The sequence below is a fragment of the Cherax quadricarinatus genome, chromosome 6 (genome assembly GCF_038502225.1).
Source record: "Cherax quadricarinatus isolate ZL_2023a chromosome 6, ASM3850222v1, whole genome shotgun sequence".
Taxonomy (NCBI): Eukaryota; Metazoa; Arthropoda; class Malacostraca; order Decapoda; family Parastacidae; genus Cherax; species Cherax quadricarinatus.
Genome location: NC_091297.1, coordinates 1970973 through 1996495, shown reverse-complemented (window position 1 = coordinate 1996495; position 25523 = coordinate 1970973). Strand labels below are relative to the sequence as shown.

Genomic DNA, 25523 nt, shown 5'->3' with positions numbered 1-25523 from the left:
GACTAATCTACTTCACAATATTTCTTATGGGAATAAATTCGGTCAGTACTGGCACCTGAACATACTACTGGAGTGAAAAAATATTGTTAACCGGGGGTCCACTGTATGTGTACTGGTGTGGTGACCCCGGAAATTTGTAATTATGCTGGCTAAAATTAGTGCCAGATTACTGATGGAACCGGATTACTGATTGCCGGATTAGTGATGGCCAACCTGTACCATATTTAGGCAAGGGATGGAAAATGTTCATTAATTTGGTTAATACAGCAGAACCCTTGCATCCGCTGATTCTGATCTGGTAACTGCGGTTTCAGTTATCCACAGTTTACTGTGGTTCAAAAATACCTCTTAATTTTACATATTAATGGCCCCAAAGCACAAGTTAGAGAAGCTGGCAGTTCTTCAAAGCCTAAGACAAGCCATGAAGTGCTTCCCATCAGTGAAAAAGTGATAATTCTCTACTTATTGTGCATAATTTATCAATTAAACTTTATAATAGGTATGTATAGGACTTATATGTAGGGTTTGCTACTATCCACAGTTTCGGTATGCACGGCAGGTCCTTGGAACGTATCCCCCGCAAATAAGGGGGTCCTACTATAATGAAGTTAGTTCTAGCATACAACAAAATAAAAATTGTTATATACAGTAGACATAGCTTGATATTGTACATATTTGTTGCTAGTCGGGTGGCAAAATCTGCCTGTTTATCAAGAATGGTAGAAAAGAGCACTTCTTGGAACTTTAAAATACAGTATACTAAACCTTACATTATAACTGTCAGTCTGTCACTCACCTTGATGAGGGATCAGCCGATCTTTGTTTCCAGAATACTGCAATAATTTATGACTTGTTTCTGGAACAGAGAAAACAAAAGCATACTGTAAAAACAACACACTACCATCAGTCAAATTCATTTACATATCTATATATAACTGCAACTGTGCTGAATATCTTTTGCATGTTTGCATAAGTTTCCTCTTTTGAGACATTAATGAGTACAGTGGAACCTCAAATTTCGAACTTAATCCATTCCAGGAGCTAGTTCTAAATTCAAAAAGTTTGAAAAGCGAAGCAATATTTCCCATAAGAAATAATGGAAATACAATTAATCCGTTCCAGAAACCCAAAAATATTCACAAAAAAATACATTTTATAGAGATTAATTATAGTTTTACACACACACAACACATATAGTGTACAATTATGTATTAATAAATTTAAATAACATATAAAATAACATTTTTACTTACCTTTATTGAAGACTGATGATGGCATCTGGAAGATTGGGAGGAGGAGAGAGGGAGTTGGGGTTAGTGTTTGGAAGGGGAATCCCCCTCCATAAGGACTTTAGGTATCAAAGCCCTCTCTGGGGTTACTTCCCTTCTCTGTCTTGATTTGTTCTTTCTTTGCCAGGATAGAAGCGATGATCGGCTTGTTCTTCCCACACATCCTGGCAAGCTCAACAAGTTTCACACCTCTCATACTTCTGTATTATTTCCTTCTTCACATCTATGGTGTTTCTCACTTTCTTTACCACAGGGGTACCACTAGCAAGTTTCTTTGGGCCCATGGTAGCTTATTTCACAGTCCCACAAGCACTAAACACAATGAATTACTCGTAAAATGTTTGAATGAAAATGCAGGTTAGTGTTCACTCAAGTATCAACATAGCCAGACTGGCTTACGGCGCCTGTACAGGGATGCGGACAGAGCAGGCTGGCGGACAGGTCCGGTACCCGGCGGTTCAAAAATAGGGGCGAGTTCTATAATACGGACAAAGTTGGTTCGAAAAAAAGCGGTCGATTTTCTAAGAGTTCGATAAGCGAAGTGTTCGAGATTTGAGGTTCCACTGTAACCTCTAACAATGTACGTACTTTGAAACCCCTGAATGGCACAAGTTTCTACTATTTCACTGTTACACTTTTTATTCTCTTTACTGATACTACTATGATGAATAATTATTTAAGTTTGTAAAAAATTACCAGAGCTTGTCGAGATATCCCTAGCTCACCTTTTAACTTTCAATGGACTGACTGACTGGTTTATTTGTTATATGTATCTTGCAAAATTGTGAACCCATGTAGGCTGTCTTCTCATTGCTTTTCAAGTCAATGTACTTTTTTTACTGCCTTTCCACTCTAGATGTGCTCTCTAACATCCTTTCTGAGCATTTAATTTCCATATGTCTCCCTTTATATCTTTATATGTGTATGCTTCTAAACTGTTGTATTCTGAGCACCTCTGCAAAAACAGTGATAATGTGCGAGTGTGGTGAAAGTGTTGAATGATGATGAAAGTATTTTCTTTTTGGGGATTTTCTTTCTTTTTTGGGTCACCCTGCCTCGGTGGGAGACAGCCGACTTGTTGAAAAAAAAAAAAAAAATGTCTCCCTTAACCCCAGTCCCTTCAAGATCAATCAAAATCAAATCAAAATCAAGATATTATTTCTTTGCTAAGGTTACTATGTGTGTTTACATTTCATAATTTGATTGGTACAAAGAAGGCCACTATCATGCCGAGGCATTTCGGACAGACTTAACCTAATACAGTGGACCCTCGACCAAAGGCATTAATCCGTTCCAGAGAGCTAACCATTAGTCGAATTTGCCGTTAGTCGAATTAATTTTCCCCATAAGAAATAATGGAAATAGAATTAATCCGTTCCAGACACCCAAAAGTATTAAACAAAACAGTTTTTTTTTTACATGAAATATACATTTCCCTACACAAAAATGAATGGGACATGCAAAATAAACAACAATTAAATGCCACTTACCTTTATTGTGGAGTTGTTGATGAGTGACGAGACGGTAGGAGGGCAGATGATGCAGGTGTTTTATTGTTTGGAAGGGGAATCCCCTTCTATAAAGACTTGAGTTACTAAGTCCTTTGGTGGGGTTACCTCCCTTCTTGGTTTTTTAATGCCACTAGGACCAGCTTGAGTCACTGGACCCCTGTCGCACAAAATCTGTCCAGAGAGCTCTGTTTCTCACGTGCCCTTAGGATTTCCCTACAATGGGACACAAGAGTGTCATTGTACATGTTGCCAATACAGCTTGCAACTTCTGTGACAGGATAAAATTCATCCATAAATGCTTGCACCTTTGTAAACACTGAACACATTTCCCTAATCCTTGACGAAGTCATCTTCCTCAGTCTCTCTTCCTCTTGCTCTGAAGAACATTCCTGAGATGTGATCTGTTGCTGTTGCACCTGAAGCTCTTGCAGGTCTGCTGTGGTTAGCTCTTCCTCGTCGTTCTGCGCCAACTCTTCCACATCCTCACCACAAACCTCCAACCCCAAGGACTTCCCCAATGACACAATAGCTCCCACTACTGGCATAGGCTCCTGAGGGTTAGCCCCAAACCCTTCAAAATCCCTCTCATTTACACATTGTGGCCACAGTTTCCTCCAAGCAGAGTTCAAAGTCCTGCAAGTCACTCCCTCCCAAGCCTTACCTATAAGGTTTATGCAGCTGAGGATATTGAAGTGATCTTTCCAAAACTCTCTTAGGGTCAATTGAGTGTCTGAGGTCACTTCCAAGCACTTTTGAAACACTGGTTTTGTGTAGAGTTTTTTTGAATTTTGAAATGACCTGCTGGCCCATGGGCTGAAGAGGAGTTGTATTAGTAGGCAACAACTTCACTTTAACGAATCCAAACTACCCTGCAATTTCCTCTTGCAAGTCGTGAGGATGAGCAGGAACATTGTCCATTACCAGGAGGCACTTGAGTGACAATTTCTTTTCCTGGAGGTATTTTGTCACAGTGGGGCCAAACACACCATAAAACCAGTCCAAGACAAGTTCCCTAGTGACCCATGCCTTACTGTTTGATCTCCAAAGCACACACAAATTACCCTTGATGATATTGTTTTTCCTGAACACTCTGGGAGTTTCAGAGTGACACATCAATAAAGGCTTCACTTTGCAATCACCACTAGCATTACTACACAACATTAATGTCAGCCTGTCTTTCATAGGCTTATGTCCTGGGACTGCCTTTTCCTCCTGAGTAATGTAGGTCCTCTTTGGCATTTTCTTCGAAAACAGGCCTGTTTCGTCACAATTAACACTTGTTTAGGTTTTAAGTTTTCAGTCTCTATTTATTCCTTAAAGTCTTTCACATATTTTTCAGCTGCTTTTTTGTCTGAACTGCCAGCCTCACCATGCCTTATCACACTGTGTATGCCACTACGATTCTTAAATCTTTCAAACCAGCCTTTGCTGGCCTTATATTCATCAATATCATCACTATTTTGAGGCATTTTCATAATGAGATCATCATGCAACTGCCTTGCCTTTTCACAAATCACAGACTGAGAAACACTATCTCATGATAATTTTTTTTGTTTATCCATACCAATAACAGTCTCTCTACCTCTTCAATTATTTGCAGTCTCCGTTTTGAAAACATACTTGCACCTTTCGCAACAATAGCATCCTTGATTGCCTTTCTGTTCGCCAAGATAGTACTGATGGTTGAATGGGGTTTGTTGTATAGCCTTTCCAACTCGGACATACGCACTCCACTTTCATATTTTTCAATTATCTCTTTCTTCATTTCCATCATAATTCTCACCCTTTTTAACACAGACTTGGCACTAGAAGCTTTCTTGGGGCTCATGGTGGCTTATTTAGCAGTTATAAGTACTCAAAACAATGGAATAATCCAAAATATATGGCAGGTACACGTGGAATCAACCGCAACAGCTTGTAAACAATGGCACACTGAGTCTTGGAGTGGCTGGGCTCGCTCAGGCTGCGCTCGCACCACATGGACACGTTCCGGACGAACGCTGTTTGAAGAGTTTTACCATTGGTAGAGCCATTTTTTTTTATGCCAAAGAGCACCATTAGACAAATTTGCCATTACAGTACAGTAGTCCCTCGCTTTTCGTAGTTCTCGGCAATCATAGATTTCGGAAATCATAGGAGTATTTTTGTATAAACATGGGCTCGCTTTTCATAGGTTGACTCGCGAGTTGTAGTTCGTCTGGGACGCGTACCCACAGCATGAGCCGGGGCGGCAGCCAGTCTGGCATTGTTTACCAGTGAGCGAAGGTCCCCTCACGTGCTCCAGTGAGATATTTCATAATATTCCATTTATTTTAGTGCTTGCAAGTACTAAATAAGCTACCATGGCTCCAAAGAAAGCTCCTAGTGCCAAGCCTGTGGTAAAGAAGGTGAGAAATATGATTGAATTTAAGAAAAAAATCATTGAACAATATGAAAGTGGTACAAGTGCAGCCGAACTGGCCAGGATGTATAAGAAACCCTACACAACCATATGTTCCATAGTGGCCAAGAAAAAGGAAATCAAGGATGCTGTTGTTGCAAAGGGGGTAACTATGCTGACAAAAATGAGATCACCAGTACTCGAAGATGTTGAGAAGTTATTATTGGTGTGGATAAATGAAAAACAATTAGCAGGAGATACTCTTATGACTTTGATTACTTGTGAAAAGGCTAGGCAGTTGCACAATGATCTGGTAAAGAAATTGCCTGAAAATAGTGGTGATGTGAGTGAATTTAAGGCCAGCAAAGGTTGGTTTGAGAGATTTAAGAACAGTACTGGCATACACAGTGTGGTAAGGCATGGTGGGGCTGCCAGTTCGGACCACAAGGAAGCTGAAAAATATGTGCATGAATTCCAGGAGTACATAGAGGCTGAAGGACTCAAACCTGAAAAAGTGTTCAATTGTGGCGAAACAGGCTTCTTTTGGAAGAAAATGCCAAAGAGGACCTTCATTACACAGGAGGAAAAGGCAATGCCAGGACACAAGCCTATGAAAGACAGGCTGATGCTAATGTTCTGTGCTAATGCTAGTGGGGATTTCAAAGTGAAGCCATTACTAGTGTACCATTCTGAAAATCCCAGAGTGTTCAGGAAAAACAATGTTATGAAGAGTAAATTGTGTGTGTTTTGGAAATCTAATAGTAAGGCATGGGTCACGAGGGAAATTTTCGTCGAGTGGTTCAATGAAGTGTTTGGCCCTAGTGTGAAGAATTACCTCCTGGAAAGGAAATTGGATCTCAAGTGCCTGCTAGTAATGGACAATGCACCTGCTCATCCTCCAAACTTGGATGACCTAATTTTCGAGGAGTTTGGGTTCATCACAGTAAAGTTCTTGCCCCCGAATACCACTCCTCTCCTCCAGCCCATGGACCAGCAGGTCATTGCAAACTTTAAAAAACTCTATACCAGAGCAATGTTTCACAGGTGCTTGACTGTGACCACAGACACTCACTTGACCCTAAGGGAATTTTGGAGAGAACACTTCAGCATCCTCCATTGCATAACCCTTATAGGTATGGCTTGGGAGGGAGTGACTACCAGGACTTTGAGCTCTGCCTGGAGAAAATTGTGGCCAGACTGTGTCGACAAGAGGGATTTTGAAGGGTTTGGGACTGACCCTGATGAGCCTATGTCTGTTGTAAAATCAATTGTGGCACTGGGGAGTTCCATGGGGTTGGATGTGAGTTTGGAGAATGTGGAAGAATTGGTGGAAGACCACAACGAAGAGCTCACCACTGAGGAGCTGCAAGAGCTTCAGCAGGAACAGCAACAGATCGCAGCTCAGAATCTTGCTGCAGAGGAGGAAGAGAGATGGAAGATGGTGCCTTCTTCAGAAATTAGAGATTTTTGCTATGTGGGGTAAGATGGAAAGATTTATGGAGAAACATCACCCTGACAAGGTTGTTGCAAGTCATGTTGGCAACATGTACAGTGACAAAGTCTTGGCCCATTTTAGGGAAGTTTTAAAGAGACGCCAGAAACAGAGCTCTCTGGACAGTTATTTTGTGAGACAGGACTCCAGTGACTCTCAAGGTGGTCCTAGTGGCATTAAGAAACAGAGAAGACAAGCAACCCCAGAAAAGCAATTGGTACCTGAGGTGCTGCTGGAAGGGGATTCCCCTTCCAAACTATAAACAATCCACTCTCTCTCCTCCTCCGGTCTCCCATACACTAAGAAGAATCTCCAATAAAGGTAAGTGGAAGAATTGGATGACAGCCAATAAACTTACGCTTAACGTTGACAAAACCTACTACATTATGTTTGGTAGCAGAGCAGGAGATGTGCAAATTAACATTAAGATCGACAACACTCTAATTACCAGGCATAATGAGGGCAAATTCCTAGGCCTATACCTCGACAACAACCTGAACTTCAGCACCCACATCCAACACATAACCAAAAAAGTATCCAAAACGGTTGGGATCCTCTCCAAGATACGATACTACGTGCCGCAAACTGCCCTTCTCACACTATACCATTCACTTATATATCCATACCTCACCTATGCTATCTGTGCTTGGGGTTCAACTGCAGCAACACACCTAAAGCCAATAATAACCCAACAAAAAGCCGCAGTAAGAATAATCACTAAATCCCATCCCTGGCAACACACCCCCCCACTCTTCATAGATCTAAACTTACTCCCTGTTCAGTACATCCACACTTACTACTGTGCAATCTACATCTACAGGACCTTAAATTCCAATATTAACCTTGACCTAAAATGCTTTCTTGATAGTTGTGACAGAACCCACAGGCACAACACCAGACACAAACATCTCTATGACATTCCCCGTGTCCGACTAAACCTTTACAAAAATTCAATGTATGTCAAAGGCCCTAAAATCTGGAACACCCTACCTGAAAATTCCAAAACTGCAGACACATTCATCACCTTCAAAACTACCATCAGAAAACATCTTATCTCCCTGATACACCCTGTCAACTAATAATACGAATACCACCTGGTGGTTCACACTTACACTCACTCACCCATTTGACCATAAACAGAAATATCAATCTCAATCTCAAAATAATGAATCTTAACTAGTCAAAAGTTGGCCTGTGATACTCCAATACTGAAACTATGTATAGTGCTAAAACAAAAGCATTCACATTGCTAAACTCACAACTAGTATTTAGTCACTTAGCCATAATACCAACTTATCTCATAATTCTGTAACATTTTAAACCCAAGATTTAATATAAGTCTGCCCGAAATGCCTAGCCATGCTAGGCGTTCTAGTGGTACACTCTGTAATTATTATTTTACTACATGTAAACCACACAATAACCAAATTCTGTAAACTCAGCATTGTAATACTTATAGAGAATAAAGTTTGAATTTGAATTGAATTTGAATTTCCCATTGTATTGTTTATGTACTACATGTATATTTCATGTAAAAATTTTTTTTGTTTTAATACTTCTGGGTGTCAGGAACGAATTAATTGTATTTACATTATTTGTTATGGGAAAATTGATTCGCAAATCGTAGATTTCGTTAATAGTAGCAGCTCCAGGAACGGATTAATCACGAAAAACGAGGGACCACTGTACTTGATGCTGCCGTTGGGCAGGTGTCCACTGTACTTAAAGACTACTGAAGTCTAGACAGGTGAAGAGTGGTAGATTACAAATACAGCAGGACCCCGCTTTACTGCATTTCACCTTACGACATTCCACTAATATGGCGATTTCAAATTATGACAAAAACTCGGTATACAGCTCCCTATCTTTCTAATATGGCATGCCCCACCCGGTTTGTTTACACTCTCCATGAGCACATCTCTATTATGTCTTGAAACTTTCCAAAATTTTAAGTGTTTTAAACTTATTGCATATTTTATATGTACTCTGATAATTATACTTATGTGTACCTGTACCTAAATATACTTACACACTGTGCTGGCATGCAGGTACACATTAAAAATCACTGAGTGTCCCTCTAGTCTTAATGCCACAGCAATACTATGTAATAATCATCACTCTTGGGCACATTAAATGTCTTATTTTATGTTAACATAGACATTTTCATTAATCCATCTATGATATTTTCTTCAAAATTATATAAGAAACATGTTACATAGCATATAAACATGATACATACACCCACAGTATAAAAATTTACATAAATATGAGATGTGTTTACCAAGTGGCTTTGTAAGAGTATTGAAAGAATTATGTTTTCTCTAGTCAAAGACCAGTTACTGGGGGATAACTGTACAAAAATATCCTTTCGTATGCCTTCACTCTATACGTATATGGCTATTAACAACCCTTGTGGGTTTAGTGCTTCTTTTTACAGTGGACCCCCCGGTATTCGATGGCATCGGTATTCGATAAATCTGGTATTCGATGCATTATATCACAAAGTTTCCTCGGTATTCGATTGAAAACCCAGTATTCGATACGATTCGTACGAGACCTGTCTACATGTGGCCTGAACTGCCCCATGTGTGCCAGTGTTTACAAGCCAGCCAGTGTGCACGCATCTAAGGATACATTCGGTACATTCCATATTATCCATATTATCACTGTGTTTGGTGCTTGTTTCTGCAAAATAAGTCACCATGGGCCCCAAGAAAGCTTCTAGTGCCAACCCTTCGAGAAAAAAGTCGCTAATGACTTATGAAATGAAGAAAGAGATAATTGCAAAGCAAGAAAGTGGAGTGCGTGTGTCAGAGCTGGTTAGGTTGTATAATAAACCCCAATCAACCACCTCTACTATAGTGACCAGGAAAACGGCAATCAAGGAAGCTGTTCTTGCAAAAGGTGCAACTGTGATTACGAAACAGCGACCGCAAGTGTTAGAAAATGTTGAGAGATTGTTATTGGTGTGGATAAATGAAAAACAGATAGCAGGAGATAGCATCTCTCAAGCGATCATTTGTGAAAAGGCTAGGCAGTTGCATGACGATTTGATAAAGAAATTGCCTGCAAATAGTGGTGATGTGAGTGAATTTAAGGCCAGCAAAGGTTGGTTTGAAAGATTTAAGAATCGTAGTGGCATACATAGTGTGATTAGGCATGGTGAGGCTGCCAGTTATGTTGTGCGACAGAAGTCCAGTGACTCTCAACTGGTCCTACTGGCATTAAAAGAAGAAGGGAAGTAACCCCAGAAAAGGACTTGCTACCTCAAGTCCTAATGGAAGGGGATTCCCCTTGTAAACACTAACACCTCTCCCCTCCTCCCATCCCATCAATCATCACCAGACCTTCATTAAAGGTAAGTGTCAATTATTTTATTGTTATTGTAATTATTCTTTTGCATTAAGCTTAATATTTCATGTAGCAAAATTTTTTTTTTCATACTTTTGGGTGTCTTGCACAGATTAATTTGATTTCCATTATTTCTTATGAGGAAAATTGATTCGGTTTTCGATATTTTCGGTATTCGATGAGTTCTCAGGAATGGATTAATATCGAATGCCGGGAGTCCACTGTATTATGATAATAATAATACATTTTTTATTATTTTTATTATCACACCGGCCGATTCCCACCAAGGCAGGGTGGCCCGAAAAAGAAAAACTTTCACCATCATTCACTCCATCACTGTCTTGCCAGAAGGGTGCTTTACACTACAGTTTTTAAACTGCAACATTAACACCCCTCCTTCAGAGTGCAGGCACTGTACTTCCCATCTCCAGGACTCAAGTCCGGCCTGCCGGTTTCCCTGAATCCCTTCATAAATGTTACTTTGCTCACACTCCAACAGCACGTCAAGTATTAAAAACCATTTGTCTCCATTCACTCCTATCAAACACGCTCACGCATGCCTGCTGGAAGTCCAAGCCCCTCGCACACAAAACCTCCTTTACCCCCTCCCTCCAACCCTTCCTAGGCCGACCCCTACCCCGCCTTCCTTCCACTACAGACTGATACACTCTTGAAGTCATTCTGTTTCGCTCCATTCTCTCTACATGTCCGAACCACCTCAACAACCCTTCCTCAGCCCTCTGGACAACAGTTTTGGTAATCCCGCACCTCCTCCTAACTTCCAAACTACGAATTCTCTGCATTATATTCACACCACACATTGCCCTCAGACATGACATCTCCACTGCCTCCAGCCTTCTCCTCGCTGCAACATTCATCACCCACGCTTCACACCCATATAAGAGCGTTGGTAAAACTATACTCGCATACATTCCCCTCTTTGCCTCCAAGGACAAAGTTCTTTGTCTCCACAGACTCCTAAGTGCACCACTCACTCTTTTTCCCTCATCAATTCTATGATTCACCTCATCTTTCATAGACCCATCCGCTGACACGTCCACTCCCAAATATCTGAATACGTTCACCTCCTCCATACTCTCTCCCTCCAATCTGATATTCAATCTTTCATCACCTAATCTTTTTGTTATCCTCATAACCTTACTCTTTCCTGTATTCACCTTTAATTTTCTTCTTTTGCACACCCTACCAAATTCATCCACCAATCTCTGCAACTTCTCTTCAGAATCTCCCAAGAGCACAGTGTCATCGGCATAATACATATCACTCTAAAAATGGCATGTTGCATGAGAATGGGAGTGCTGCTGTTTAATCTTCTGTACTAACTTGTACAACTTGTACACAATGTAAGAGTACAGTGGACCCTCGACCAACGATGGCATCGATTAACGATAAATCCGACTAGCGATACATTTTATCGCAAAAATTTTGCCTCGACTAACGCTACAAAACCCAACCAACGCTATTCATTCCGTTTGAGACGCATCCACTTTGGCCTGAGCGCGCCTCACTTGTCCCATGGGTGCCAGTGTTTACAAGCCAGCCAGATACCGCGGTCGCTTCCAAACATACAATTGGAACATTTCATATTATCACAGCCTTTGTAACGATTGCACCTGCAAAATAAGTCACCATGGGCCCCAAGAAAGCTTCTAGTGCCAACCCTAGAGCAAAAAGGGTGAGAATTACTATGGAGATGAAGAAAGAGATCATTGCTAAGTATGAAAGTGGAGTGCGTGTCTCCGAGCTGGTCAGGTTGTACACAAAACCCCAATCAACCATCGCTACTATTGTGGGCAAGAAAACGGCAATCAAGGAAGCTGTTCTTGCCAAAGGTGCAACTATGTTTTCGAAACTGAGATCGCAAGTGATAGAAGATGTTGAGAGACTCTTATTGGTGTGGATAAACGAAAAACAGATAGCAGGGGATAGCATCTCTCAAGCAATCATATGTGAAAAGGCTAGGAAGTTGCATGACGATTTCTCTCTTCCTCATATACATCAATGATCTTCCAAACGTATCCCAACACCTGAAACCCATTCCCTTTGCTGACGACACGACTTATGTCATCTCTCACCCTAATCTTGCCACCCTCAACACCATTGTTAACGAGGAGCTGATCAAAATATCGACTTGGATGACAGCCAATAAACTTACGCTTAACACTGACAAAACCTACTATATTATGTTTGGTAGCAGAGCAGGAGATGCACAAATTAACATTAAGATCGACAACACTCTAATTACCAGACATAATGAGGGCAAATTCCTAGGCCTATACCTTGACAACAACCTGAATTTCAGCACCCATATCCAACACATAACCAAAAAAGTATCCAAAACAGTTGGGATCCTCTCCAAGATACGATACTACGTGCCGCAAAATGCCCTTCTCACACTATACCACTCACTTATTTATCCATACCTCACCTATGCTATTTGTGCTTGGGGATCAACTGCAGCAACACACCTAAAGCCAATAATAACCCAACAAAAAGCTGCAGTAAGAATAATCACTAAATCCCATCCCTGGCAACACCCCCCCCCCCACTCTTCATACATCTAAACTTACTCCCTGTTCAGTACATCCACACTTACTACTGTGCAATCTACATCTACAGGACCTTAAACTCCAATATCAACCTTGACCTAAAACGCTTTCTTGATAGTTGTGACAGAACCCACAGGCATAACACCAGACACAAACATCTCTACGACATTCCCCATGTCCAACTAAACCTTTACAAAAATTCAATATATGTCAAAGGCCCTAAAATCTGTAACACCCTACCTGAGAACTCTAGAACTGCAGACACATTCATCACCTTCAAAACTACCATTAGAAAACATCTTATGTCCCTGATAAACCCCATCAACTAACTACACGAATACCACCTGGTGGTTCACACTTACACTCACTCACCCATTTGACCATAAACAGAAATATTAATCTCAATCATAAAATAATGAATCCTATGATACTCCAATACTGAAACTATGTACTGTGCCAAAACAAAAGCATTCACATTGCTAAACTCTCAAACTAGTATTTAGTCACTTAGCCATAATACCAACTTACCTCATAATTTGTAATATTTTAAAATAAAGAATTAAACTAAGTCTGCCCGAAATGCCTAGCCATGCTAGGCGTTCTAGTGGTACACTCTGTAATCATTTTTAACTACATGTAAACCACACAACAACCAAGTTCTGTAAATTCAGCATTGTAATCTTTATAGAGAATAAACTTTGAATTTGAATTTAAAAAATGCCAGCAACTAGTGGTGATGCGAGTGAATTTAAGGCCAGCAAAGGTTGGTTTGAGAGATTTAAGAAGCGTAGTAGCATTCATAGTGTGATAAGGCATGGCGAGGCTGCCAGTTCGGACCACAAAGCAGCTGAAAAATATGTGCATGAATTCAAGGAGTACAAAGACAGTGAAGGACTGAAACCTGAACAAGTATTTAATTGTGAAGAAACAGACTTGTTTTGGAAGAAAATGCCAAGCAGGTCCTACATTACTCAGGAGGAAAAGGCACTCCCAGGACATAAGCCTATGAAAGACAGGCTTACTCTGTTGATGTGTGCCAATGCTAGTGGTGATTGCAAAGTGAAGCCTTTTTTGGTGTATCACTCTGAAATTCCCAGAGTGTTCAGGAAAAACTATGTCCTCAAGGCTAATTTGTGTGCTGTGGAGGGCAAACAGTAAGGCATGGGTCACTAGAGACCTTTTCTATGACTGGTTACACCATGCATTTGCCCCCACTGTGAAAAATTACCTAATTGAAAAGAAATTAGACCTAAAGTGCCTCCTGGTATTAGACAATGCTCCTGGTCATCCTTCAGACTTGGCAGAGTGACTTTCTAGGGACATGAGCTTCATTAAGGTGAAGTTTTTGCCTCCTAATACCACTCCTCTCCTGCAGCCCATGGACCAGCAGGTCATTTCCAACTTCAAGAAACTGTACACAAAAGTTATGTTTGAAAGGTGCTTTGTAGTGACCTCAGAAACTCAACTCACTCTAAGAGAGTTTTGGAAAGATCACTTTACCATCCTCAATTGTGTAAACATTATAGGTAAGGCTTGGGAGGAAGTGACTAAGAGGACCTTGAACTCTGCTTGGAAAAAACTGAGGCCAGAATGTGTAGACAAAAGGGATTTTGAAGGATTTGAGGCTAACCCTGAGAATCCTATGCCAGTTGAGGAGTCCAATGTGGCACTGGGGAAGTCCTTGGGGTTGGAGGTTAGTGGGGAGGATGTGGAAGAGTTGGTGGAGGGGGACAATGAAGAACTAACCACTGATGAGCTGCTAGATCATCTTCATCAGCATGAGGCCACACCTGAGGAAACTGCTTCGGAGGAGGGGATAGAGAAATTGAAGAAGTTGCCTACTTCAAAGATTAAGGAAATCTGTGCAATGTGGCTTAAAGTGCAAACCTTTATGGATGAAAATCACCCTGACACAGCTACTGCAAGCCGTGTTGGCAACTTGTACACTGACAATGTTGTGAAACACTTTAGAAATGTCATAAAGGAACGGGAGGTACAGGCCTCTATGGACAGATATGTTGTGCAACATTAGTCCAGTGACTCTGAAGCTGGTCCTAGTGGCATTAAAAGAACAAGGGAAGTAACCCCGGAAAAAGACTTGCTACCTCAAGTCCTAATGGAAGGGGATTCCCCTTCTAAACACTAACACCATCCACACTCTCCCCTCCCCCCATCCCATCAATCATCACCAGATCTTCAATAAAGGTAAGTGTCATGTAACTGTGCATGTCTTCTTCAGTTTGTGTGTATTAAAATTAATATTTCATGTGGTAAAATTTTTTTTTTCAATACTTTGGGGTGTCAGGAACGGATTAATTTGATTTCCATTATTTCTTATGGGAAAAATTAACTCGGCTAACGATAATTTCGATTAACGATGAGCTCTCAGGAACAGATTAATATCGCTGGTCGAGGGTCCACTGTATTTGTATTGCGAGGTAATTATTATTATAATAAAAAAAAAATATTCTGAGGTAAAAGTTTCACAGACTCTTACAAAAGTATGTGAATGAACTAAAAGTGAACACGTATTAATGTGTGTTTATTTCACCTGACCGAGCGATCGCCCACTACCTGTTCAGTTTTGTTTTTACATTGTCTGACCTCCATATCTCATTCTCTCTCTCGTTTACTCTTTCGGTAACTAGTTGTGATAAAAAGAGGAGTCATAAACCTCTTACTTCAAGTGCCAAGTTAGAAATGATTAAACTGAGTGAACAAGGTGTGTCTATGACTGAGATAGCATGTAAGCTTGGTTTGGCTCGTCAAACAGTTAGTACAACTGTAAACAATAAGGAGAAAGTGTTGCAGGGAATTAAAAGTGCTACACCAGTGGACACTAAAGTTATAAGACATGATAACCCTATTGCTGACATGGAAAAACTTTTAATGGTGTGGATTGATGATCAGACTAGTCACAATGTGCCTTTAAGCTGAGCCATTATCCAGTCCAAGGCCCCAAGTCTCTTCAATTCTGTGAAGGCTGAGAGAAGTGACGAAGCTGCTGAAGATAAATTCGCAGCTAGCAGAGGCTGGTTTAATAGGTTTAAGGTAAGAAGTCAACTTCACAACATCAGAGTGCAGGGTGAAGCTGCAAGCACTGACAATTTAGCTGCAGAAAATTATCCATGTGAGCTAGCCAAGATAATAGAATGTGGTGGATATATCCTACCAAGCAACAGATTTTTAATATGGATGAAATTGCATTATTTTGGAAGAAGATGCCATCTAGGATTTACTGCTAAAAAAAAGAAGCCAATGCCTGGCCTCAAAGCTGCAAAAGATACTAACACTCTTGCTAGGAGCTAATGCAGCTGATGATTGCAAGTTAAAACATATGATGATTTACCACTCAAGAGAATCCTAGGGCCCTAAAGAACTATGCAAAAGGTAGCCTCCCTGTTTATTATAAATCCAATTCAAAAGCTTGGATGACTAATGATCTTTTCATAAATTGGTTCACGGACTATTTTAAGCCTACAGTTCAGGCTTACTGCAAAGAAAAGAAAATTCCTTTTAATGTTTTGCTTGTTTTAGATAATGCCCTTGCCCACCCAACAGCTCTAAATAGTATGTACAAGGAGATAATTGTTGCTTTTATACCTGCACTAGACACTAGAATATATGTAATGTTACTATGTTATTAATATTGTTTATTATGCCTTATTAGGTGAATTGTGATAAATAAATAAGCCGTAGAGTTGATATTAGTGTTATATTGAAGGGTTATTTTGTCCTATCTCCAAACAAATTTTGCCACCGCCACAATTCCTAACGTATGTAATGACATACAGTGGACCCTCGACCAACGATATTAATCCATTCCTGAGAGCTCATCATTAGTCGAAATTATCGTTAGTCGAGTTAATTTTCCCCATAAGAAATAATGGAAATCAAATTAATCCGTTCCTGATACCCCAAAGTATTGAAAAAAAAAAAATTTACCACATGAAATATTAATTTTAATACACACAAACTGAAGAAGACATGTACAATTACATGACACTTACCTTTATTGAAGATCTGGTGATGATTGATGGGATGGGAGGAGGGGAGAGTGTGGATGGCATTAGTGTTTAAAAGGGGAATCCCCTTCCATTAGGACTTGAGGTGTTAAGTCCTTTTCCGGGGTTACTTCCCTTCTTCTTTTAATGCCACTAGGACCAGCTTCAGAGTCACTGGACCTCTGTCGCACAACATATCTGTCCATAGAGGCCTGTACCTTCCGTTCCTTTATGACATTCCTGAAGTGTTTCACAACATTGTCAGTGTAATAGTCACCAGCACGGCTTGCAATAGCTGTGTGAGGGTGATTTTCATCAAAAAAAGTTTGCACTTTAAGCCACATTGCACACATTTCCTTAATCTTTGAAGTAGACAACTTCTTCAATTTCTCTATCCCCTCCTCCGGAGCAGTTTCCTCAGCTGTTCAAGATGATCTTGCAGCTCATCAGTGGTTAGTTCTTCATTGTCCTCCTCCACCAACTCTTCCACATCCTCCCCACTAACCTCCAACCCCAAGGACTTCCCCAATGCCACAACTGATTCCACAACTGGCATACACTTCTCAGGGTTAGCCTCAAATCCTTCAAAATCCCTTTTGTCTACACATTCTGGCCTCAGTTTCTTCCAACCAGAGTTCAAGGTCCTCTTAGTCACTTCCTCCCAAGCCTTACCTATAATGTTTACACAACTGAGGATGCTAAAGTGATCTCTCCAAAACTCTCTTAGAGTCAACTGAGTTTCTGAGGTCACTACAAAGTACCTTTCAAACATAGCTTTTGTGCAGAGTTTTTTGAAGTTTGCAATGACCTGCTGGTCCATGGGCTGCAGGAGAGGAGTGGTATTAGGAGGCAAAAACTTCACCTTAATGAAGCTCATGTCCCCAGAAAGTTCTCTGCCATGTCTGAAGGATGACCAGGAGCATTGTCCAATACCAGGAGGCACTTAACCCTTTCAGGGTCCGTCCCGTAGATCTACAGCTTTACGTTCAGGGTCCGAACCGTAGATCTACGTCATGAGCTCAGCTCACTCTGATAAACTGTGAGTGGTAAATTTGGGCCTAGATATGAGAGAATACATCTATGTGGTATGTGTGCACCACATAAAACAAATCCTGCAGCACACTCTGTATAATGAGAGAAAAAAAACTGAGACCATGATTTTCGATTAAAATAGCGACTTTGCAGTGTTTTTTCGTATGTTTTTTATAGTTGTATTTGTTATTTCTTGGTTTCATTTGATAGAATGGAAGACATATTACAGAAATAGAGATAATTTTGATTGGTGTTAGCACTGGAAATGGCTTGAAATTGAGCTCAAAGTGGCGGAAATGTTAAATTTTTGCCGATGTTCAAGAGTAAACAAACGACCTCACACGTCTAATACACGCCAGCTGGTGGGTCCAATATACATTCACAAATGTGGTGATGATATTTATACAATTATTACAATATTGCATAACAGTAAATCTTCTATTTTTTGGTGTGAATAAAAATTCATTATGTGAATAAAAAATAAAAATGGAATTTATTTGTAAAGCCTCAAAACATAACTAATGAACAGAGGAAATGTTAGTTTAGTGCCAGGAATACCTACATTGTTTATTCTGGACCCTATTTTGAAATTGGAATATTTTGAACTTTGTGTTAAATTGGCCAAATTACCAATTTCCGGTCACTTTATTTTGTAGTTGAAACAGTTGACTTGGCGATTTCTTGTGCTCAATCGATAGAATAGAAGCAATACTAGTGAAATAGCTGAGAATTTGGTCGACTGGAATAATGTAATTGGCCTAAAATGGGAGTCAAAGTCGGCAAAATCGCCGATTCGTAAATATCGCTGACACATCAAAATTCACGAGAGCATAATTTCGTCAATTTTCCATCAAATTTCGTACTTTTTGTTTTATTACATTCACAAAAAGATTCTCTACCATTTCATAAGAAAAAATAAAAAAAATTTTTTTTTGAAAATTCTTGGACACTGGGGCACCACTTCAGATTTTGGCCTTGGACCCTGAAAGGGTTAAGGTCCAATTAATTTTCCAGGAGGTAATTTTTCACAGTGGGGGCAAATGCATGGTGTAACCAGTCATAGAAAAGGTCTCTAGTGACCCATGCCTTACTGTTTGCCCTCCACATCACACACAAATTAGCCTTGAGGACATTGTTTTTCCTGAACACTCTGGGAGTTTCAGAGTGATACACCAATAAAGGCTTCACTTTGCAATCACCACTAGCATTAGCACACATCAACAGTAAGCCTGTCTTTCATAGGCTTATGTCCTGGGAGTGCCTGTTCCTCCTGAGTAATGTAAGTCCTGCTTGGCAATTTCTTCCAAAACAGGCCTGTTTCGTCACAATTAAACACTTGTTCAGGTTTCAATTCTTCACTGTCTATGTACTCCTTGAATTCCTGGACATATTTTGCAGCTGCTTTTTGGTCCGAACTGGCAGCCTCACCATGCCTTATCACACTATGTATGCCACTACGATTCTTAAATCTCTCAAACCAACCTTTGCTGGCCTTAAATTCACTCACATCACCACTAGTTGCAGGCATTTTTCTAATTAAATCGTCATGCAACTTCCTAGCCTTTTCACATATGATAGCTTGAGAGATGCTATCTCCTGCTATCTGTTTTTCATTTATCCACACCAATAACAGTCTCTCAACATCTTCTATCACTTGCGATCTCAGTTTCGAAAACATAGTTGCACCTTTGGCAAGAACAGCTTCCTTGATTGCCGTTTTCTTGCCCACAATAGTAGCGATGGTTGATTGGGGTTTTGTGTACAACCTGGCCAGCTCGGAGACACGCACTCCACTTTCATACTTAGCAATAATCTCTTTCTTTATATCCATAGTAATTCTCACCCTTTTTTGCTGTAGGGTTGGCACTAGAAGCTTTCTTGGGACCCATGGTGACTTATTTTGCAGGTGCAATCACTAAAAACGCTGTGATAATATGAAATGTTCCGATTGTATGTTAGGATGGGACCGCGGTGGCTGGCTGGCTTGTAAGCACTGGCACCCACGGGACAAGTGAGGTGCGCTCAGGCCACAAGTGGACGCGTCTCGAACGGAACAAATTGCATTGGTCGAGTTTTTTAGTGCTAGTCAAGGCAAAATTTTTGCGTTAAAATGTATCACTAGTCGGATTTAACGTTATACGATGCCATCATTGGTCGAGGGTCCACTGTATTTTAAATATGATTGGGCTGCTGGGCATTCGCAAATGTTTGAAGCCCGCGAAAGTGGAACTCACGATTGTGGAGGGAAACCTGTAGTAGCATGTATTATTATTATTACCATCCATATACCTTGTTCACTGAGCTTAATTATTTATTAAGCTGCCAAGAGACACAGAGAATGTAATAATAATGTAATAATAATAACAATCGCTCTGGAGTGCTTTAAATGTCAGCTACCAGAACTATATGAAATACGTATGACATTGAAAGCGCCCCAGAGTGATTAATTACATTTTATTATTACAGTGGACCCCCGGTATACGATGGCATTGGTATACATTAAATCTGGTATATGATACATTGTAACCCAAAAATTTTGCCTCGCCACTCGTTAAAAAACCCGCCACATGCGATTCATCTGGGACGCGCCCACATGTGGCCTGAACTGCCCCGTGCATGCCAGTGTTTACAAGCCAGCTAGTGTGCTCGCATCTAAGCATACATTCGGTACATTCCATATTATCACAGTGTTTTTGGTGCTAGTTTCTGCAAAATAAGTCACCATGGGCCCCAAGAAAGCTTCTAGTGCCAACCCTGTGGTAAAATGGGCGAGAATTAGTATGGAAATTAAGAAAGATTTTGAAGGGTTTGGGGCTAACCCTGAGAAGCCTATGCCAGTTGTGAAATCCATTGTGCCTACTTCAAAAATTAAGGAAATGTGTGCAAAGTGGGTTGAACTGCAAACCTTTATGGATGAAAATCACCCTAACACAGCTACTGCAAGCCGTGCTGGTGACTATTACAATGACAATGTTATGGCCCATTTTAGACAAATCTTAAAGGAACAGGAGGTACAGACCTCTATGGACAGATTTGTTGTGCGACAGAGGTCCAGTGACTCAAGCTGGTCCTAGTGGCATTAAAAGAAGAAGGGAAGTAACCCCGGAAAAGGACTTGACACCTCAAGTCCTAATGGAAGGGGATTCCCCTTCTAAACATTAACAACTTCGACACTCCCCTCCTCCCATCCCATCAATCATCACCAGATCTTCATTAAAGGTAAATGTCATGTATTCTATTGTTAGTAGAGTACTACAAACTGTGCATGTCTTCTTCAGTTTGTGTGCATTAAACTTAATACATGTGGTAATTTTTTTTTTTTTCATACTTTTGGGTGTCTTGCACGGATTAATTTGATTTCCATTATTTCTCCTTCCGATAATTTTGGCAAACGATGAGCTCTCAGGAACAGATTAATATTGTATACAGGGGGTCCACTGTACTGTAATTATATTCTATTATTATTATTATTATTAGTATTATCACCATCGACATATATTTTTCACCGAGTTTAATCATTTCATAATTAAGCTGCCACGAGAGACCAAGAGTGTAAACACAGACAAACACACCAGCTAACCCCTTTATTGCGAACTTCTTTTCTACTTCTTCCATTTTCCTATCTTTCCTCTTCAAAGTGCTGCTGCACTTTTATCTTGTACTATGGGGTGCACAATCTGTCAGCATAGATGCTGATCCCCTGTACATGTATATGTTATATGAGTATCATAGTACCATCCATATGTTTTACATAGTTGACCCCTTGCTAGGATCAGTGAATAGCATGTGTGACGTCACGTGATGCCACATGGGAGCGTGAGACTCGATGCTTCTCTCTCACTCCATGCTTAGGTCTAACAACAGGCAACACGGCATGCTGGACTCCTCCTCCTCACACTCTGCTAATATATGTGTTATTACCATCCAACAAGTGTGTTTAACTCCAATCATCATATATCCATGAACCCTCTCACCAAATGGTGCCAGCGGTGAGCACGTAAATTTGATATATACGCAGATGTACGGAGATTAACTTCTCTCAGCCGTGGACATTGTGTGTCACCTGCATGGCGGTTTAGCTTAGGAGCCAGCTACCCCGAGCAAGCGTCCACCAGCCTGCTTGCTTCCTGCTTCCTGGTCAGTCTTTGTGTCTTAGTGTTTTATCTGCTTATTTGCATTACTTCCGAGGGGTTGACCCGGGTTTGCAAATTAAGCCAAGCTGCCAAGTCAGTCTGTGGGGGAGAGTCAAGCCCTACACCATCCAGCCTGTCTTAAGTACCAGCCTTGCCTGCTAGCCAGCTTTCCACCCCTGCTGTGCTCTTTGTTACAAGTTCTCAAGCCAGTCTGTGTGATGGGTTAAGCCAGAAAGCCAGCCAACTAACCCAGGTGACTAACCCAGTAATTAGCAAGCCACCCGAGTTCCAGCCTTCACCATCGCTTTGTGCTCCCGGTTCTAGCCGTCCTGAGTGCATATACCATCCCTGTGGTGATGTGGTATTTTGTGGGGTTTTAAGCCAGCCTGGCTTAGAATATTCTCGTGCCTAGTGCGGGTGTACCCAGAACACGTGGGTTACGCCGCTTGTCCAGTAGGCCTAGCCACTCAGGTAGTGACTCAGCGCGCTGCCTCAATAATCTTCCACTACCACCACCACTGTTTTTTTTTTACCCTTATATCGGATCCTAGCACCTTATTTTATGGACCACATAGGGGGCCAAGATGCATGATTGCTCCTTCGTCCCTGTGTGCCAATGTAAAAGCCTCCTGTGTGCGTTTATCGTTGATTCAAGCGCTAAAACTTCGAGAAATCACCAAGTAGAGAGCCCACGAGACTCAACAACCTTCCACCTTCCACCACCCTCATCCTCCACTGACGTCGCTCCAGTGATAAGATCTTGTACAGAGACATTTGCGAGTGTTGAGACTTTTTATGTTCTCAGTGATTTCTTAGTGACATTTCTTTTCAGTGATTTCTTAGTGACATTCAGTGACTTTTGATTAGACTCAGTGTTCATTACATTCTGTTGCAATATTTTTTTTTCTTTCTTCAGTGTTTAAATTTTCATGCTTTATTTTTATGTCTGTTGTGTTGTATTCTTTTTTTTTTTATATTCTTGAAGTACTTTTCCATTTTTCCCTGTTGTGTGCAATACATAAGCAGTATAAACTTGTGTTTGCACTTCACAATTATCATGTGTTCACAGTACTGTGTTCCTTGCCCAGGAAATTATGAAGTCAAGTAATTCAGTAACTGTTATCTTATATTCTGCATCACAACTCAGTGTTGTCTCAGTTACTTTTTTTCCCAGCATTTGTGTATTCGTGCTGATTTTATATTAACTCATTTCCCATTTTACCATGCGTTGAACATTCTTTTGTGCTAATTCTTTTTATTTAGCCAGTGTCTAATTTATCTTATCTCCACAGACAATAGTGCCATTATTTTGTTTGAAGTAAGACAATTATTTCCAATTTTTGTCAACAAGACCTTATTGCAAGAAAATTATCATAGTATTGTGCATATATTGATGCGTTGTGTTCCTGCCTCATTGTAAGTGTTAACCTTTCTCTGTTTTGCATTTTATGCCATCTATTATTCTTCGTATTTCATTGAACAAATTCACTCTTAGTGCAATTTTTAACTTCCTTTTTAAAGTAAATCATTCTTTGCTTGTTCAGTAAGTGTTTGCTTAAGCTGCAATTAAGAGTTGAAGTGTTCAATCAGTTCATTCCCTGATAATTTTTTTTATTATTTGTGTAAACTGCATTTTCTGGTGTGTGTAATTTTTTTATTATTGCAGTATTGACTCATTCTGCAATGACTCTTGTGCAAGTAAGTATTGTGCTGCCATTAATTTTTTTCTTTCAGAAATTTTTTTTTATGTAGTGTTGTGTTGCGCAGTAATTTTTGATTAGTGATTGTTATTTGCGATAATGCTACAGTTTATTTCAGTGCAATATTCTGTGATTTCAGTTTTACATTCAAATTAAAGTAAATCTGAGTAAAGTACAATTTCTCTTGATGATCAAAGTGTTGCTTATCCAACTGAGTATTTTATGTGAGTTTTTCTTGCTCTACAGTGTGACTTGTTATTTTTTCTTTACTTATGCAAAATAGTTAAGTATTTTCTTCCCATTTAAGCTTATAGTAAGTTCCCTGAGAAGATGTCCCAGTCACTTTTGAATGCTCACTTAGTGTATCATGCCAGTCCAAGCAAACATCAATCAGTCCACAGTATTAATACGTATTCCCTTACTGACTGAAAGAGAATACCTAGCCCTTGAGCAATATGTTTGTTCTCACAGCTTGTATCTGAGATTTGTTCAAGTGCTGCAAAATGTGAAGTTCAGATTAAGTTCCTATAGATCCGTGAATCACTTATTAACGTAGCCGAGTGGTCAGGCACTAGTAATACTGTCACTCCTGTCTGGAATCCAGCCACAATATCTTGCATGCAGGATAATGTAGAGTTACCTTGGGTTTCAGAGGAACCTCAGAAACCCTGGGTACTGAGACTACCATCCCTGCGATGGCGACTTGTTCGAGTAGTCGTTCCTTCCAGGGATGCTTTGTGAAGAACGTTACTTGTAATGAGTTATGCCATTTCTTGCTGATGTCACGAGCTGTTACAGAAAGACATTTCTGTGGCTAGTGGCCTCCGGATGCAACATCCCAGCAATTCCAGGAACAGCTGTTAAAAATTGACCACTGTCTGGAAAACCTTCCAGCTCCTGCACCCAACATCTTGCTCCTGGGGGATTTCAACTTAAGGCACCTAAAATGGAGGAATATAGCAAATAATATTGTTGCAGTAATAACACCAGGAGGCAGCTCTGATGAAAACTCACACTCACGCGAGCTTTTAAATCTCTGCACAAAATTCAATTTAAACCAGCAAATAATAGAGCCTACTAGACTGGAGAATACACTAGACCTCATCTTCACTAACAATGATGATCTGATAAGAAATATCACCATATCAAAAACAATATACTCAGATCACAACATAATTGAGGTTCAGTCATGTATGCGCGGAGCCCCAGACCGCCATAATGAGATTAGTCACGAGGGGGCATTCACCAAATTCAACTTCAATAACAAAAACATAAAGTGGGACCAAGTAAACCAAGTCCTAACCGATATAAGCTGGGAAGATATACTAAGCAACACAGACCCCAACTTATGCCTAGAACAGATTAACTCGGTGGCACTCGATGTATGCACAAGGCTTATTCCTCTAAGAAAAAGGAGGAGTAGATGTAAAACAGAAAGAGACAGGCGATCCCTTTACAGGCGACGGAAAAGAATAACAGAGCAGCTAAAAGAGGTCAATATATCTGAAATGCGTAGGGAGACACTGGTCAGAGAAATAGCAAGCATCGAACTTAAGCTAAAAGAATCCTTTAGGAGTCAGGAATCGCGGGAAGAACTAAAAGCCATAAATGAAATCGAAAGAAACCCAAAGTATTTCTTCTCCTATGCCAAATCAAAATCGAGAACAACGTCCAGTATTGGGCCCCTACTTAAACAAGATGGGTCCTACACAGATGACAGCAAGGAAATGAGTGAGCTACTCAAGTCCCAATATGACTCAGTTTTTAGCAAGCCGCTAACCAGACTGAGAGTCGAAGATCAAAATGAATTTTTTATGAGAGAGCCACAAAATTTGATTAACACAAGCCTATCCGATGTTATCCTGACGCCAAATGACTTCGAACAGGCGATAAATGACATGCCCATGCACTCTGCCCCAGGGCCAGACTCATGGAACTCTGTGTTCATCAAGAACTGCAAGAAGCCCCTATCACGAGCCTTTTCCATCCTATGGAGAGGGAGCATGGACACGGGGGTCGTCCCACAGTTACTAAAAACAACAGACATAGCCCCACTCCACA

At 40.5% G+C, this 25523-nt stretch overlaps 1 protein-coding gene across 2 annotated transcripts in view; it reads right to left on the bottom strand.

Annotated features, from left to right (window-relative positions):
* The window catches only part of Ufd4 (ubiquitin fusion-degradation 4-like), a 660794-nt gene that overhangs the window by 619371 nt on the left and 15900 nt on the right, over window positions 1–25523 (bottom strand). For both annotated transcript variants that reach the window (XM_070079782.1, XM_070079788.1), the window contains exon 2: window positions 797–856. The gene's annotated coding sequence lies outside the window, so the exon portion shown is untranslated. The remainder of the gene's footprint in view (window positions 1–796; window positions 857–25523) is intronic.